This window comes from Phyllobates terribilis, unplaced genomic scaffold (assembly GCF_046119375.1).
Source record: "Phyllobates terribilis strain yellow unplaced genomic scaffold, ASM4611937v1 Scaffold_5__5_contigs__length_657084704, whole genome shotgun sequence".
In the NCBI taxonomy this organism is placed as follows: domain Eukaryota; kingdom Metazoa; phylum Chordata; class Amphibia; order Anura; family Dendrobatidae; genus Phyllobates; species Phyllobates terribilis.
In genome coordinates this window covers 647,907,331-647,923,408 of record NW_027362765.1, presented here as the reverse complement: position 1 = coordinate 647,923,408, position 16,078 = coordinate 647,907,331, and the positions used below count along the sequence as shown (strand labels likewise).

The 16,078-nt window shown below is 42.1% G+C and overlaps 1 protein-coding gene across 5 annotated transcripts in view; it reads right to left on the bottom strand.

Annotated features, from left to right (window-relative positions):
* Positions 1-16,078, bottom strand: part of LOC141273824 (uncharacterized) — a 189,009-nt gene that overhangs the window by 63,631 nt on the left and 109,300 nt on the right. The gene's annotated exons all lie outside the window — the stretch shown is intronic.

Here is a 16,078-nt window from a genome sequence, read left to right as displayed (position 1 = left end):
CGTCATCAAACAGGAAGTAACAAAAAAATATATATAAAGCGGTTAGATAGAGTAGTGAGGGAAGGATTGGAAATTTTTAATTAAATTATTTCTACTTCAAAGTTTTTATTAGGACAATTAGAATCACATTGCATAGCTGTATAATTCAATGAGATGGCTTGAGACCGTTGTCTCATGCCTGTTCTGTTTCTTTGTCTGTTTCCTCGACGGATGACAAAATACAGAACTATGAGAACACTAAACCAGTATGGGAGAGAAGAGACACTAAAGATAATGGGTATTAAAGGGGACGATTTAACCACAAAAGGAAATTGACAGTATCTCCCCAGAGAGAGAAGAAAGTTAATACAAACACACTTGAGGTAATTAATCTATCCTCACATGTGATTACTAAGGCTCAGATGGAGGTCCTTAGTCTAGGTTTATCCATTGCACCTTGTAGTAACTTCACAGTAACATAGTTTTTAGGTTGAAGGAAGACTAAGTCCATCTAGTTCAACCCATAGCCTAACATGTTGATCCAGAAGAAGGCAAAAAAAAACATGTGGCAAACACTAAGCTCCACATTGGGGGAAAAAAATCCTTCCTGACTCCACATACGGCAATCAGACTAGTTCCCTGGATCAACGCCCTATCAAGGAATCTAGTATATATAACCTGTAATATTGTACTTTTCAAGAAAGGCATAAAGGCCCTGCTTAAATTTTAGTAGTGAATCACTCATTACAACATCATGCGGCAGAGAGTTCCATAGTCTCACTGCTCTTACAGTAAAGAATTTGCGTCTGTGATTATGATTAAACCTTCTTTCCTCCAGACGTAGAAGATGCCCCCTTGTCCCCGTCTCAGGCCTCAGAGTAAAGAGATCAGTAGAAAGGCCTTTGTACTGTCCCCTCATATATTTGTACATAGTAATAAGATCATCCCTAAGCCTTCGTTTTTCCAAACTAAATAACCCCAAGTGTAATGACCTGTCTTGGTATTGCAGACCCCTCAGTCTTCTAATAACCTTGGTCACTCTTCTCTGCACCCGCTCCAGTTCAGCTATGTCTTTCTTATACACCAGAGACCAGAACTGTTCACAGTATTCTAAGTGTGGTCGCACTAGTGACTTGTATAGAGGTAAAATTATGTTCTCCTCATGAGCATCTATGCCTCGTTTAATGCATCCCATTATTTTATTTTCCTTTGCAGCAGCTGCCTGACACTGGCCACCAAACGTGAGCTTGTCATCCACCAATACACCCAGGTCTTTTTCAGTGTTTTACAATTAAGCATATAATTATACATTTTGTGTCCTCTGCCCAATGTTATGTTCTGCAACTAAGAAATAAGGAATAGGAGGGTAAAGCTGTCCCTGCACTGAGACTCATCTTAAACCCTACGCTGGGGTGGGCGTCCTATTCCTTGTGAATAGCCCCAACGACACTCCTGCACTGAACTCGAACGAAGACCTGAAGGAAGGGGAAAGGGTGTCCCTAAAAGACCTAAGGACTGGGAGCAAAAACAGGAAACCTCCTAAAAGAAAAGTTAGTTGCAGAAATGAAGATAAAAGGAAACAAAACTGCTGGAACAAAAGTCCTAGGATATCAATTGTCCTAACCACAAAGAACTACAAGGCAACTTAGCCAGAGCACAAGCGTAAAAACACTGATGTCCAGCAAGGAGTGGGAGACAGGTGCTGAGTAATTAAGAGTGAGGAGATCACGTGACCAAGACACCGAGCACCAGAGGAAAAGACTAGAACCCAGCAAACCACAAAAAGATGGCCGAAAAGTAAAACAACATAGATTCTAACACCCAAGTGCATTACCTTACATTTATCCCCATTAAAGCTCATTTGCCATTTCAGCCCATGCTTCTAGTTTACATAGATCCTCTTGTAATATAAAATTGTCCTCCTCTGTATTGATTACCTTATAGAGTTTAGTCTCATCTGAAAATATTGAAATACTACTCTGTATGCCCCCTACAAGGTCATGAATAAATATGTTAAAAAGAAGCGGGCCCAATACTGACCCCAGTGGTACCCCACTGTTAACTGTGACCCAGTCTGAGTGTGTTCCATTAATAACCACCCTTTGTTTCCTATCATTGAGCCAGTTCTTAACCCACATACATATATTTTCCCCTATCCCCATTGTTCTCATTTTATGTATCAACCTTTTGCGTGGAACCATATCAAAAGCTTTTGAAAATTCCATATACACAACATCCACTGTATTTCCTTGGTCCAGTCCAGAACTTACCTCTTCATAAAAGCTGATCAGATTAGTTTGACAGGAACGGTCCCTCGTAAACCCATGTTGATATTGGGTCATGAGGTTATTCTTCTTCAGATACTCTAGTATAGCATATCTTAGGAAACCCTCAAGGATTTTACCCACAGTAGAGGCTTAGCTTACTGGCCTATAATTTCCAAGTTAGGATTTTGTCCCCTTTTTGAATATTGGCACCACATTTGCTATACGCCAGTCCTGTGGTACAGACCCTGCTATTATGGAATCTTTAAAGATTAAAATAATGGTCTATCTATGACTTTACTTAATTCCTGCAGTACTTGCGGGTGTATCCCATCCGGGCCCGGGGATTTGTCAACTTCAGTGACTTTTAGATGCCGGCGTACTTCCTGCTGGGTTAAGCAAGTGACATTTAATGGAGCATTTTTGTTATCACTGATCATGTTTTATGTCAATCAATTTTCTTGTGTAAATACTGTTGAAAAAAAATCATTTAGCATATTGGCTTTTTCCTCATCCACCATTTCACCCAGACTATTTTTAAGGGGACAACACTATCATGTTTTAGTTTCTTACTATTTATGTAGTTAAAGAATATTTTGGGATTATTTTTACTTTCTCTGGCAATGAGTCTCTCTGTCTCAATCTTTGCTGCCTTGATTTGTTTTTTCACAAAATTTATGTAATTTTCTGTATTTATTTAATGCCTCATCACTACCTACTTGCTTTAGTTCTCTAAATGCTTTCTTTTTGTCACTTATTGCACCCCTTACAGCTCTATTTAGCCATAGTGGTTTCCTCCTATTTCTAGAATGTTTATTCCCATAGGGTATATATTGTGCACAGGTCCTATTCAGGATGCTAATAAATGTCTCCCATTTGCTTTGTGTAGTTTTAGGTCTCAGGATATCGTCCCACTTTATTGCACTAAGATCATCTCTCAATCGTTGGAAATTTGCCTTCCTGAAATTTAGTGTCCTTGTAACCCCTCTACTACACATCTTATTAAAGGTTACATGAAAACGTATTATTTTGTGATCACTATTACCCAAGTGACCCCCAACTCGTATATTTGATATGCTGCCTGGCCTGTTGGTTAATATTAGGTCTAGCAGTGCCCCCCTTCTTGTTGGGTCCTGAACCAGTTGTGAAAGGTTACTGTCACTACAGGTTTCTGTTCCCCAATGTATTTCAGGGTAGTTGAAGTCCCCCATAATAATGACTTCTCCTTGAGTCGCTGCTTCATCTATTTGCTTTATGAGGATATTCGCCGCTGCTTCCATTAGTTTTGGAGACTTATAACAAACCCCTATCAGTAATTTATTATCTTTTTCCCCTCCCCTTATCTCCACCCACAGGGACTCTACATTTTCATTAGATTCACATATATTCTCACGCAAGATGGGATTTAAGGATGAGTTTAAATATAAACAACCTCCCCCCCCCTTGTTTGTACGGTCATTTCTGAACAGACTATAGCCCTGTAAATTAACTGCCCAGTCATGGCTCTCGTCCAGCCATGTCTCATATATCACCACCATGTCATAATTATTTTCCAAACAAATAAATTCTAATTCCTCCAATCTAATTCCTTCGATTATTTTACAACTCTAAGGCTATGTGCCCACGTAGCAGATTTGATGCAGAGCGTTTTTGCCTTTCTCTGGCAGAAAAAAATGCATGCAGATTTACATGTGTTTTTTCTGCCAGAGAGAAGCGTTTTTTCAGCGTTTTTACATGCGTTTTCGCATGCGTTTTTTCAAGCAGTTTTCCAAGCGATTTTGAGCATCACTTGGAAAGTGCTTGACAAGTTGATCACACAATATAAATCCATGCAACCGGCATGGATTTATAATGTGTGAACAACTTAGATGCTTTAAATGCAGCAACTATAGTAAAAAAAAAAGAATTAAAAAGTTAAAAATAAAAAAAACCCTGTATATTCTCCTCTCCGGCGGCCCCCGGTTGACTCCAGTCTGCTCCCGGCCGCGTCTTCTTTCTTCAGCGTCCCGCAGTGTACTGTCAGGACCTGCGGTGACGTCATTTAGTCACCTGATGGTCACGCGACCATCACCTGACCGCCGACGTCAGCGGTCGCGTGACCATCAGGTGACTAAATGACGTCACCGCAGGTCCTGACAGTACACTGCGGGACGCTGAAGAGAGAAGACGTGGCCGGGAGCAGACCGGAGGAGACCGGAGAGCAGACCGGGGACCGCCGGAGAGGTGAATATACAGGTTTTGTTTATTTTTAACTTTTTTATTTCTTTTTTTCACCGCGTGGTAGTCGGGATGAAGAGGAGTTGTAGTCTCCTCTTCATCCCAGGTATCACACGCACCGCTATTACGCTGCAAATTCGTGGCCATTGAATTTAATTGAAACGCAGCAAATCCACATATACCTGCGGGTTTGCTGCGTTTCAATGTTCCTCAATGGCCGTGAATTTGCAGGGTAATCGTGGTAGAAATGGTCATGCTGCGTTTTGCAACGCAATGCGAATTCGGAGCGCAAATTAGCGCATCATGTGCACAGCACATCCGAATTCACATTGCTTTGCTTGGCAGACTGTTTTACAAGCGTTTTTGCGGCCGTAAAAACGCTGCAAAAACGCTACGTGGGCACATAGCCTAAAGGACATTCACCTCTTCGCCAGAAAGCTAGTATTGAAAAAACTCCATTGTAAGTCTGGTACAGGATTTGATCTTAATAGCACGATGGAACAAGAGGTTATTAAAACTCTGGTGGAGATTGAGAGCAAATCCGTCCCGGAGCTTACAGGTATTTCTCCCCGCCTATATCCACTGAATCTAACAAGTTCACCCATTTCTCTATGTCTCTATGTCCACAGGTGGAAATTTAAAAAAAAATAGTATCTGAGGACCTCAAAACCATCAATAACAGACAATCTTACGGTATATCAAGGACAGACATTGGATAAATTGAGATCTTTCAATGATGTGGTGATTAAACCGGCGGACAAGAAGGGGAACGTGGTTATTTGGCCGATGGAGAAATATGAGAGAGAAGTATTTAAACAACTGCGGAATCGTGATACTTATGAACTTCTCCCACAAAATCCATTATCTATCATCAAAGTAAAATTTATGAATATTTCGGAGATAGCATGTGAAAGGGGGATTATTACCAAGAAAATCTGTGATGGTTTAATAGTGAAATTCCCCATTATCCCTACCTTGTATCTTCTCTGCAAGGTCCAGAAAGATCCTGTCAATCAACCAGGGCATCCGATTGTCTCTGGCATGGGAGGTCTATGCAACCCAAAATGTAAATTTACTGAATACTATCTACGCCTACAGGTTGAGACGCTGCCCACCTACAGTGCCTACAAGTAGTATTCAACCCCCTGCAGATTTAGCTGGTTGACACATGCGGAATTAACTTGGCATTGTGACATTTGTACTGTAGATCAGCCTGGAAGTGGGAAATGCACTGCAGCAAATTTTTTTTTTTTTTTTTTAAAACGTTAAAAGTTAATTCAGTGTGTCATTTATTATTCAACCCCTCAAACCACAAGAATTCTGTTTGGTCCCCCTAAAGTATTAAGAAGTAGTTCAGGCACCAAGAATAATGAGCTTCACATGTGTGGATTAAAGATCTCTTTTGCCAGCCTTTTCTGACTATTTAAGACCCTCCCCAAACTTGTGAACAGCACTCAGACATGGTCAACATGGGAAAGACAAAGGAGCATTCCAAGGCCATCAGAGACAAGATCGTGGAGGGTCACAAGGCTGGCAAGGGGTACAAAACCCTTTCCAAGGAGTTGGGCCTACCTGTCTCCACTGTTGGGAGCATCATCCGTAAGTGGAAGGCTTATGGAACTACTGTTAGCCTTCCACGGCCTGGACAGCCTTTGAAAGTGTCCTCCCGTGCCGAGGCCAGGCTTGTCCGAAGAGTCAAGGCTAACCCAAGGACAACAAGGAAGGAGCTCCGGGAAGATCTCATGGCAGTGGGGACATTGGTTTCAGTCAATACCATAAGTAACGTACTCCACCGCAATGGTCTCCGTTCCAGAAGAGCCTGTATGGTACCTTTACTTTCAAAGCGTCATGTCAAGGCTCGTCTACAGTTTGCTCATGATCACTTGGAGGACTCTGAGACAGACTGGTTCAAGGTTCTATGATCTGATGAGACCAAGATCGAGATCTTTGGTGCCAAACACACACGTGACGTTTGGAGACTGGAAGGCACTGCATACGACCCCAAGAATACCATCCCTACAGTCAAGCATGGTGGTAGCAGCATCATGCTGTGGGGCTGTTTCTCAGCCAAGGGGCCTGGCCATCTGGTCCGCATCCATGGGAAGATGGATAGCACGGCCTACCTGGAGATTTTGGCCAAGAACCTCCGCTCCTCCATCAAGGATCTTAAGATGGGTCGTAATTTCATCTTCCAACAAGACAACGACCCAAAGCACACAGCCAAGAAAACAAAGGCCTTGTTCAAGAGGGAAAAAGTCAAGGTGTTGGAGAGGCCTAGTCAGTCTCCTGACCTTAACCCAATTGAAAACTTGTGGAAGGAGCTCAAGAATAAAGTCCACATGAGACACCCAAAGAACCTAGATAACTTGGAGAAGATCTGCATGGAGGAGTGGGCCAAGATAACTCCACAGACCTGTGCCGGCCTGATCAGGTCTTATAAAAGACGATTATTAGCTGTAATTGCAAACAAGGGTTATTCCACAAAATATTAAACATAGGGGTTGTATAATAATTGACCCACACTTTTATGTTTAAAATTTAATAAAATTCAACTGAGCAACATAACTTTTTGGTTTGTAAGATTTATGCTTCTGTTCATAAAACCTACTCTCGTTTGCAGTTTGAAGGCTCTAACTTATTTGCATCTTATCAAACCAGCTAAATCTGCAGGGGGTTGAATACTACTTGTAGGCACTGTATGTCAGGGACACGACGGATGTCCTGCGACAATTGGATGTGATTCACCTAGAATCCGATATGCTGCTGGTGACCGCCGACGTTGGGTAGCTTCACACCAGTATTAGTCACAAGGATGGGTTGGAGGCGAGCAAATTTTTCCTTGAATCCAGCAACCTGGAAGCGGATGTGCGGGGCCTTGTGTTGGAGTTCATCCTCACACAATTTTTTTACATTCAAGGATCGCTTCTTTTTGCATGGCTACACTGCCATGGGAGCGGCATGTGCGCCGTCTTATGCAAATTTGTTCTTAGGTTATTGGGAAAGAAGCATATTGCCTGATGACACACATGTCGCTCCCCAAATCCTTGGACTGTTTTGTTTTATAGATGATATTTTGTGTATTTGGCAGGGTTCTGCCTCTGATTTAAACACTTATGTTAGGATTGAACTGCAATGCCTCCAACATTAGGTTCACTTATATATATATCATAGCTGCAAGAAACAGGAATAATTTCAGTTTTTGATTAATCTTTGGGGTATTGGGTATTGGACTATTTAACAAAGACGCCCAGGAGGACCAGATCAAGGAAATCTAGGAACTGATTATATAAAGTGATATTAATGGATCCAGAATGATTGTACCCTAGGACAAGACCACTATATATGAATTAATGTTCCTTCACTTACACAACCTCTAAAGCAACGGAGGGGAGTACCCCAGCAAAAATCTGAGTCAGTCTCAGGTCTCTTGTGAAGCTAACAGCCAGATTTGGCAAAAGCTGTGTTATTACAGAGTTTCACAGTAGTGTTAGCCAGATTCTGCCATTCCCTAATAGATAATGTTTCTCTGAGGTCCTGCTCCCATTTAAGGAAATAGGAACGTTTATGTGAATATATAACAAATGAATTATGCAGAGTGGAAATTGTACCTCGTCGACAATGATTAGTTTAACAAGTATGTTCAGTGCTACATACAGTGGGTATGGAAAGTATTCAGACACCTTTAAATTTTTCACTCTTTGTTTCATTGCAGCCATTTGGTAAACTCTAAAAAGTTTATTTTTTTTCTCATTAATGTACACTCTGCACCCCATCTTGACTGAAAAAAAAACAGAAATGTAGAAATTTTCACAAATTTATTAAAATAGAAAAACTGAAATATCACAAGGTCATAAGTATTTAGACCCTTTGCTCAGACACTCATATTTAAGTCACATGCTGTCCATTTCCTTGTGATCCTCCTTGAGATGGTTCTACTCCTTCATTGGAGTCCAGCTGTGCTTAATTAAACTGATAGGACTCGATTTGGAAAGGCACATACCTGTCTATATAAGACCTCACAGCTCACAGTGCATGTCAGACCAAATGAGAATTATAAGCTCAAAAGCAACTGCCCAAGGAGCTCAGAGACAGAATTGTGGCAAGGCACACATCTGGCCAAGGTTACAAAAGAATTTCTGCATTACTTAAGGTTCCTAAGAGCACAGTGGCTTCCATAATATTTAAATGGAAGAAGTGTGGGACCACAAGAAGTCTTTCTAGACCTGGCCGTCCAGCCAAACTGAGCAACCCGTGGGAGAAGAGCCTTGGTGAAAGAGGTAAAGAAGAACCCCAAGATCACTGTGGCTGAGCTCCAGAAATGCAGTAGGGAGATGGGAGAAAGTTCCACAAAGTCAACTATCACTGCAGCCCTCCACCAGTCAGGCCTTTATGGCAGTGGCCCGACGGAAGCCTCTCCTCAGTGCAAGACATATGAAAGCCCACACAGAGTTTGCTCAAAACCACATGAAGGACTCCCAGACTATGAGAAATAAGATTCTCTGGTCTGATGAGACGAAGATAGAATTTTTTTGGTGATAATTCTTAGTGGTATGTTTGGAGAAAACCAGGCACTGCTCATCACCTGCCCAATGCAATCCCAACAGTGAAACATGGTGGTGGCAGCATCATGCTATGGGGGTGTTTTTCAGCTGCAGGGACAGGGCGACTGGTTTCAATAGAAGGAAACATGAATGCTGCCGAGATATCCTCGATGAAAACCTCTTCCAGAGAGCTCTGGACCTCAGACTTGGCGGAAGGTTCACCTCCCAAAAAGACAATGACCCTAAGCACACAGCTAAAATAAAAAAGGAGTGGCTTCAGAACAACTCTGTGACCATTCTTGACTGGCCCAGCCAGAGCCCTGACCTAAACCCAATAGAGCATCTCTGGAGAGACCTGAAAATGGCTGTCCACCAACGTTCACCATCCAACCTGAAGGAACCGGAGAGGATCTGCAAGGAAGAATGGCAGAAGATCCCCAAATCCAGGTGGGAAAAACTTGTTGCATCATTCCCAAGAAGACTCATGGCTGCACTAGCTCAAAAGGGTGCTTCTACTCAATACTGAGCAAAGGGTCTGAATACTTATGACCATGTGATATTTCAGTTTTTCTTTTTTAATAAATTTGCAAAAATTTCTACATTTCTGTTTTTTTTTCAGTCAAGATGGGGTTCAGAGTGTACTTTAATGAGAGGAAAAAAAATAACTTTTTAGAATTTACCAAATGGCTGCAATGAAACAAAGAGTGAAAAATTTAAAGGGGTCTGAATACTTTCCATACCCACTGTATATTTCACTGAATCTCAGAATGTATTGACCCCAGGATAAATAGTAAATAATGGTACTAAAAGAAACTGCATACTATCATTTTAGCTTTGCCTAGTACACAAAAGAAAAACAGTAGGAAAAAAACATGAATTATTTGGCTAAAACTGTATGGAAATACATTATTTTGTTTACTTGTTTTAGTCACACCCAGTGTAGCAGGTCTAATACAGGTCTGCCATTGAGATATGTAATAGATAGATAGATATATTATATATACAGTTCTTCAATACAAAAAGTGAAACTCATATATATTATATAGAGTTATTACAAACAGAGTGATCTATTTCAAGTGTTTATTTCTAGTAATGTTGATGATTATTGCTTACAGCCAATGAAAACTCAAAAGTCATTATCTCAGTAAATTAGAATGATTAACAAAAATCACCTGCAAAGGCTTCCTATGCATTTAAAAATGTCCCTTAGTCTGTTTCAGTGGGCTCCACAATCATGGAGAAGACTGCTAACTTGACAGGAGTCCAGAAGGCAGTCATTAACACTCCACAAGGAGGGTAAGCCACAAAATGTCACTGCTAAAGAAGCTGGATGTTCGCAGAGTGCAGTATCCAAGCATATTAATGGGAAGTTGAGTGGAAGGAAAAAGGTGCACAAGCAACCGGGACAACTGCCGCAGCCTTGAAAGTTTTGTTAAGAAAAGGTCATTCAAAAATTTGGAGGAGATTCACAAGGAGTGGACTGCTGCTGGAGTCATTGCTTCAAGAGCCACCACACACAGACGTATCCAGGACATGGGCTACAAGTGTCGCATTCCTTGTTTCGATTTACTCCTTACCAATATACAACGGCAGAAGCATCTTAGCTGGGCCAAGGAAAAAAAGACCTGGACTGTTGCTCAGTGGTTCAAAGGTGTTGTTTTCAGATGAAAGTAAATTTTGCATTTAATTTGGAAATCAAGGTCCCAGAGTCTGGAGGAAGAGTGAAGAGGCACATAATCCAAGCTGCTTGAGGTCTAGTATGAAGTTTCCACAATCAGTGATGGTTTGGGGAGCCATGTCATCTGCTGGTGTAGGTCCACTGTGTTTTATCACGACCAAAGTCAGGCGTCTACCAGGAAATTTTAGAGCAGTTCATGCTTCCCCTCTGCCAACAAACTTTTTGGAGATGGAAATTTCATTCTCCAGCAGGACTTGGCACCTGTCCACACTGCCAAAAGTTCCAATACCTGGTTTAAAAACAACAGTATCACTGTGCTTGATTGGCCAGCAAACTCGCCTGACCTTAACCCCGTAGAGAATCTATGGGCTATTGTCAAGAGGAAGAAGAGAGACACCAGACCCAACAATACAGACGAGCTGAAGGCTGCTATCTAAGCAACCTGGGCTTCCAAAACACCTCAGCAGTGCCACAGGCTGATCGCCTCCATGCCACGCCGCATTGATGCAGTAATTGATGCAAAAGGACCCAGCCCGGACCAAGTATTGAGTACATTTAATGAACATAATTTCAGTAGGCCAACATTTCGGATTTAAAAACAGTTTTCAAGCTGGTGTTATAAAGTATTCTAATTTACTGAGATAATGACTTTTGTGTTTTCATTGTGTGTAAGCCATAATCATCAACAGTAACAGAAATAAACACTTGAAATAGATCACTCTGTTTGTAATGACTCTATATAATATATGAGTTTCACTTTTTGTATGGAAGAACTGAAGTAAATTAACTTTTTTGATGATATTCTAATTTTGTGAGAAGTACCTGTATATACATAAATACACACACACAGTGGGTAAAATAAGTATTTGATACACTGCTGATTTTGCCGAAGTTTTCCCACCTACATAGAATGCAGAGGTCTGTGAGAGACAGAATCTAAAAATAAAAAACTGAAAATCACATTGTATGATTTTTAAATAATTAAATGCATTTATTTGCATCAAATAAGTATTTGATCACCTACCAACCAGCAAGAATTCCGGCTCTCGCAGATTTGTTCGTTTTTCTTTAAAAAGCCATATTACTCTGAACTCATTACCTGTATTAATTGCACCTGTTTGAACTCGTTACCTGTATACAAGACACCTGTCCATACACTCAATCAATCACACTCAAACCTCTCCATCATGGCCATGACCAATGAGCTGTCTAAGGACACTAGGGGCAGAATTGTAAACCTGCACAAGGCTGGGATGGGCAACAGTACAATAGGCAATCAACTGAGTGAGAAGGCAATAACTGTTGGCACAATTATTAGAAAATGGAAGAAAGACAAGATTAGAGATGAGCGAATGTTTCAATATTCAGTTCGGATTACGATCATCGAATCTGCAATATTCACCGATTTATTCGTCAAATATTCGCCTAACATTAATGAATGCCATAGGATTCAATGGGGAGGGCAAGAAAAAACGCATATACAACACCTCACCTTCAATACCTTCAAATGGGCCCAAAAGCTGACAAAGCATATCAAATTAGGGGTAGACACCTGGAAAGTGCCATCAATTGACCCAGAGTACAAGTACTATAATTATTATTACAGCGCCATTTATTCAGTGGCGCTTTACATGTGAAAAGGGGTCACCGACTGGTACAAGGGGAGAGAGGACCCTGCCTGCGAGGACGCACTAACTATCTACACGGGATGGGTGAGGATACAGTAGGTAAGGGTACAGCTAGTAGTGCAGCAGTATGCTGGAGCGAGGGTTACCGCAGATTGTACGCTTGTCAGAAGAAGTGGGTCTTCAGCTTTCTCAAGGTTTGTTTCCACGGTAGGCGACAGTCTGATGTGTAGGGGTACAGAGTTACACATCAGGGAAGATGCACGGGACAAATCCGTTAAGAGCCTAAATGCCTTTCATATAGTGGCCCACAGTTTTCACATATCCCCAGACTTTAGAGCAGACAAGGTCGAGGTGTCGGGCTGCTCCTATCAGCCAAATGTACTTTTCAGGTTATCCCCCCAGTACCCTCACTTATCTTCCCTTCTTTTGAGGTCCACACTGTCAGATTCTACCGGCTCTTCTCCCTGTGAGTGGCGGTTGCGTATCATCCTCCGGGCCCCTCTCGTCAGTTCTTGGATCACTTTGCCACCTGGCTTCCTCACTTTCTATTCTGTGACATCCCAACCCTCATCATGGGGGACTTCAACATCCCCATCAGTAACCCACTCTCTCCATCTGCCTCCCACCTTTCATCTCTAACCTCCTCCTTCGGCCTTTCACAGCTTTCTAACTCTCCTACTCACAAAGATGGAAATACATTGGACTTGATCTTCTCCCGGCTCTGATCAGTGCATGATTTTACTAACTCCCCTCTTCCGCTCTCTGACCACAACCTTCTGTCATTCTCTGTCAGTAATTGTCGCTCCACTCAGGAAACCCCCACTTACCACACCCACAGAAATATACGCATCATTAACACCCAGAAACTTGTCAAGAAATTGCAGTCATCATTGGCCACTATCTCCTCCCTCTTATGTCCTGACTCTGATCTGAAACATTATAATGATACCTTGCAGAGTGCCCTGGATGAAGCTGCTTCTCCTACACTTAGAACAACTCGGCACAGATGGCAACAACCCTGGCATACGCTGCAAACACGTCTTCTACAGCAGTGCTCCAGGTGTGCTGAACGTCTGTGGAGAAAATTTAATCTGGCCAAAGACTTCATCCATTATAAGTTTATGCTAAAAACATACAACTCCATCCTTCACCTCTCCAAACAAACCTATTTCAATACCCTCATCACCTCCTTTCCAAAAATCTTAAAAGCCTCTTTGACTATTCTCATTCCCTCCTCCAACCAAGAGTGAAAGCCCCGACTACCGACCTCAGCACTGATGATCTGGCTAATTATTTCAAAGAAAAAAATGACCATATCAGACAGGAAATTTTCTCCAAATTCCCTAACAACATGCACGATCCTCCCTCTCTCATTACATCTAGCTCACCCTCTGTCTTTGAACCAGTCACAGAAGAAGAAGTGCTCAGGCTCCTTGCATCTTCTTGCCCTACCAACTGCACGAGTGACCCTATTCCCTCACATCTCCTTCAGTCCCTTTCCCCGGCTGTCACCACTCACCTAACTAAAATATTTAATCTCTCTCAACCGTTATCTTTCCCTCCTCATTTAAACACTCCAGCATACATCCATTAATTAAAAAGCCATCCCTAGACTAAAACTGTGCTAACTACAGACCTGTGTCTAATCTTCCCTTCATCTCTAAACTCCTGGAACTCTTGGTCTACGCCCGTCTAATCAGCTATCTCTCAGATAACTCTCTTCTTGACCCTACAATTTGGTTTCCACTCTTTACACTCCACTGAAACTGCCCTCGCTAAAGTCTCTAATGATCTACTAATAGCTAAATCTAATGGTCACTACTCCCTGCTGATTCTCCTGGATCTCTCTGCAGCATTCGACACTGTGGATCACCAGCTCCTCCTCACTATGCTCTGCTCTATCGGGCTCAAGGACATTGTTCTATCCTGGTTCTCTTCCTAACTATCTGACCGCTCCTTCACTGTATCTTTTGCTGGCTCCTCTTCCCCCCCTTTTCCCCTTATTGTTGGGATTCCTCAAAGATCGGTCCTAGGCCCCGTCCTCTTCTCCTTATATACCACCCCTATTGGATAAACAATCAGCAGATTTGGTGTTCAGTACCATCTGTATGTGATGACACCCAATTATACACATCGTCTCCTGACCTCACCCCTGAATTATTACAAAACACCAGTGATGGTCTTTCCGCCGTCTCTAACATCATGTCCTCCCTCTATCTGAAACTGAACCCTTCAAATAGTGAACTTCTTGTGTTTCCTCCCTCCATAAATCTACCTATGCCCAATATTCCCATCTCCGTGTATGGCTCCACCATTACTCCCCAGCAACAAGCCTGCTGTCTTGGGGTTATACTTGATTCAGATCTTTCCTTCTCTCCCCAAATCCAATCACTCGCCCGCTCATGTCATCTACACCTCAAAAACAATTCTAGAATCAGACCTTTTCTTACCTTTGACTCTGCAAAAATACTGTTGCAATGATTCACTCTCTTCTGGACTACTGCAAGTCTCTACTAATCAGTCTCCCTCCTACTAAACTTTCCCCTCGCCAATCTGTCATTAATGCAGCAGCCAGGATCATATTCCTCGACAACAGCTACACCGATGCCTCTTCCCGCTACGGAGTTCAAAATAAACTCATCACCCTCACCCACAAAGCGCTCCATGCTTCAGCGCTGCCCTAAATCGCCTCTCTTGTCTCCGTCTACCACCCTACCCGTGCCCTGTGTTCTGCTAATGACTTAAGATTAACATCCTCAATAATCCAGATCTCCCACTCCCTTCTCCAAAACTTCTCACGTGCTGCACCAATTATTTGGAATGCACTACCCAGGACTCTTCGATTAATCCCCAATACCCACAGTTTTAAGAGTACCCTAAAAATGCATTTCTTTAGACTGGCTTATCACCTCACCTATCTAACTATCCTTTTTTTTTCTCCCCCCCACACCCTATCACTTAAGCTACTGTGTCTGTACTTGTTTAAATACTGGTTGGTGACTGGTTCATTTAGCATTATGTGAGTACCCTTTTTATTACATTGATGGCTAACCATACAATACAAGGAATTGTTACCATCCACCTTTCATGTCTCCCCTATTTCCTCATAGATTGTAAGCCTGCAAGCAGGGTCCTCACTCCTCCTGGTATCTGTTGATTTATGCGACTATTGTTATTCTGTAATGTCTTTTATTGTCTGTACAAGTCTTCTCTAAAATATAAAGCGCTGCAGAATATGTTGGCGCTATAGAAATAAAAATTATTATTATTATCATTATTATTATTATAATTATTAAGGAAAGCTTCCAGGAGCTCACAAGTGAGCAGATTAAACCCTGCACCGATTAATATGAAGGTGAAAGGCTTCTAATGACTGCAGGAGTGTGAGGAATCAAACGTTGTGGTCTTCTGGCTGCTCTCTGTCATGGTATACCCTTTACACCATGCAAACTTCAACACAATGCTCACAAGGTAGGCAGCAGCGGTCGTTCTCCTAGACAACTGGCTAACTCCTTTATGATGATAGAGGCCACCATCTCCTTAGCTTGCTGCTGATACTTTTCTGTGGGAATGAGCTCGTCTCTAACCAGCCTGGATTATTTCCATTGAATTATGGCACGCCATGGTATTAGCAGTGCACCCAGTACCAGAAGTGAAGCTATCCACAATTTCCTTCTCAGGAATTTTATTTGGTAGACTGAGAGCCTGCCCAAACATTAGATTCTCACAAAAGAGCTGAAGACACTGAGTGGCAGTAGGTGCAAGTTTCTC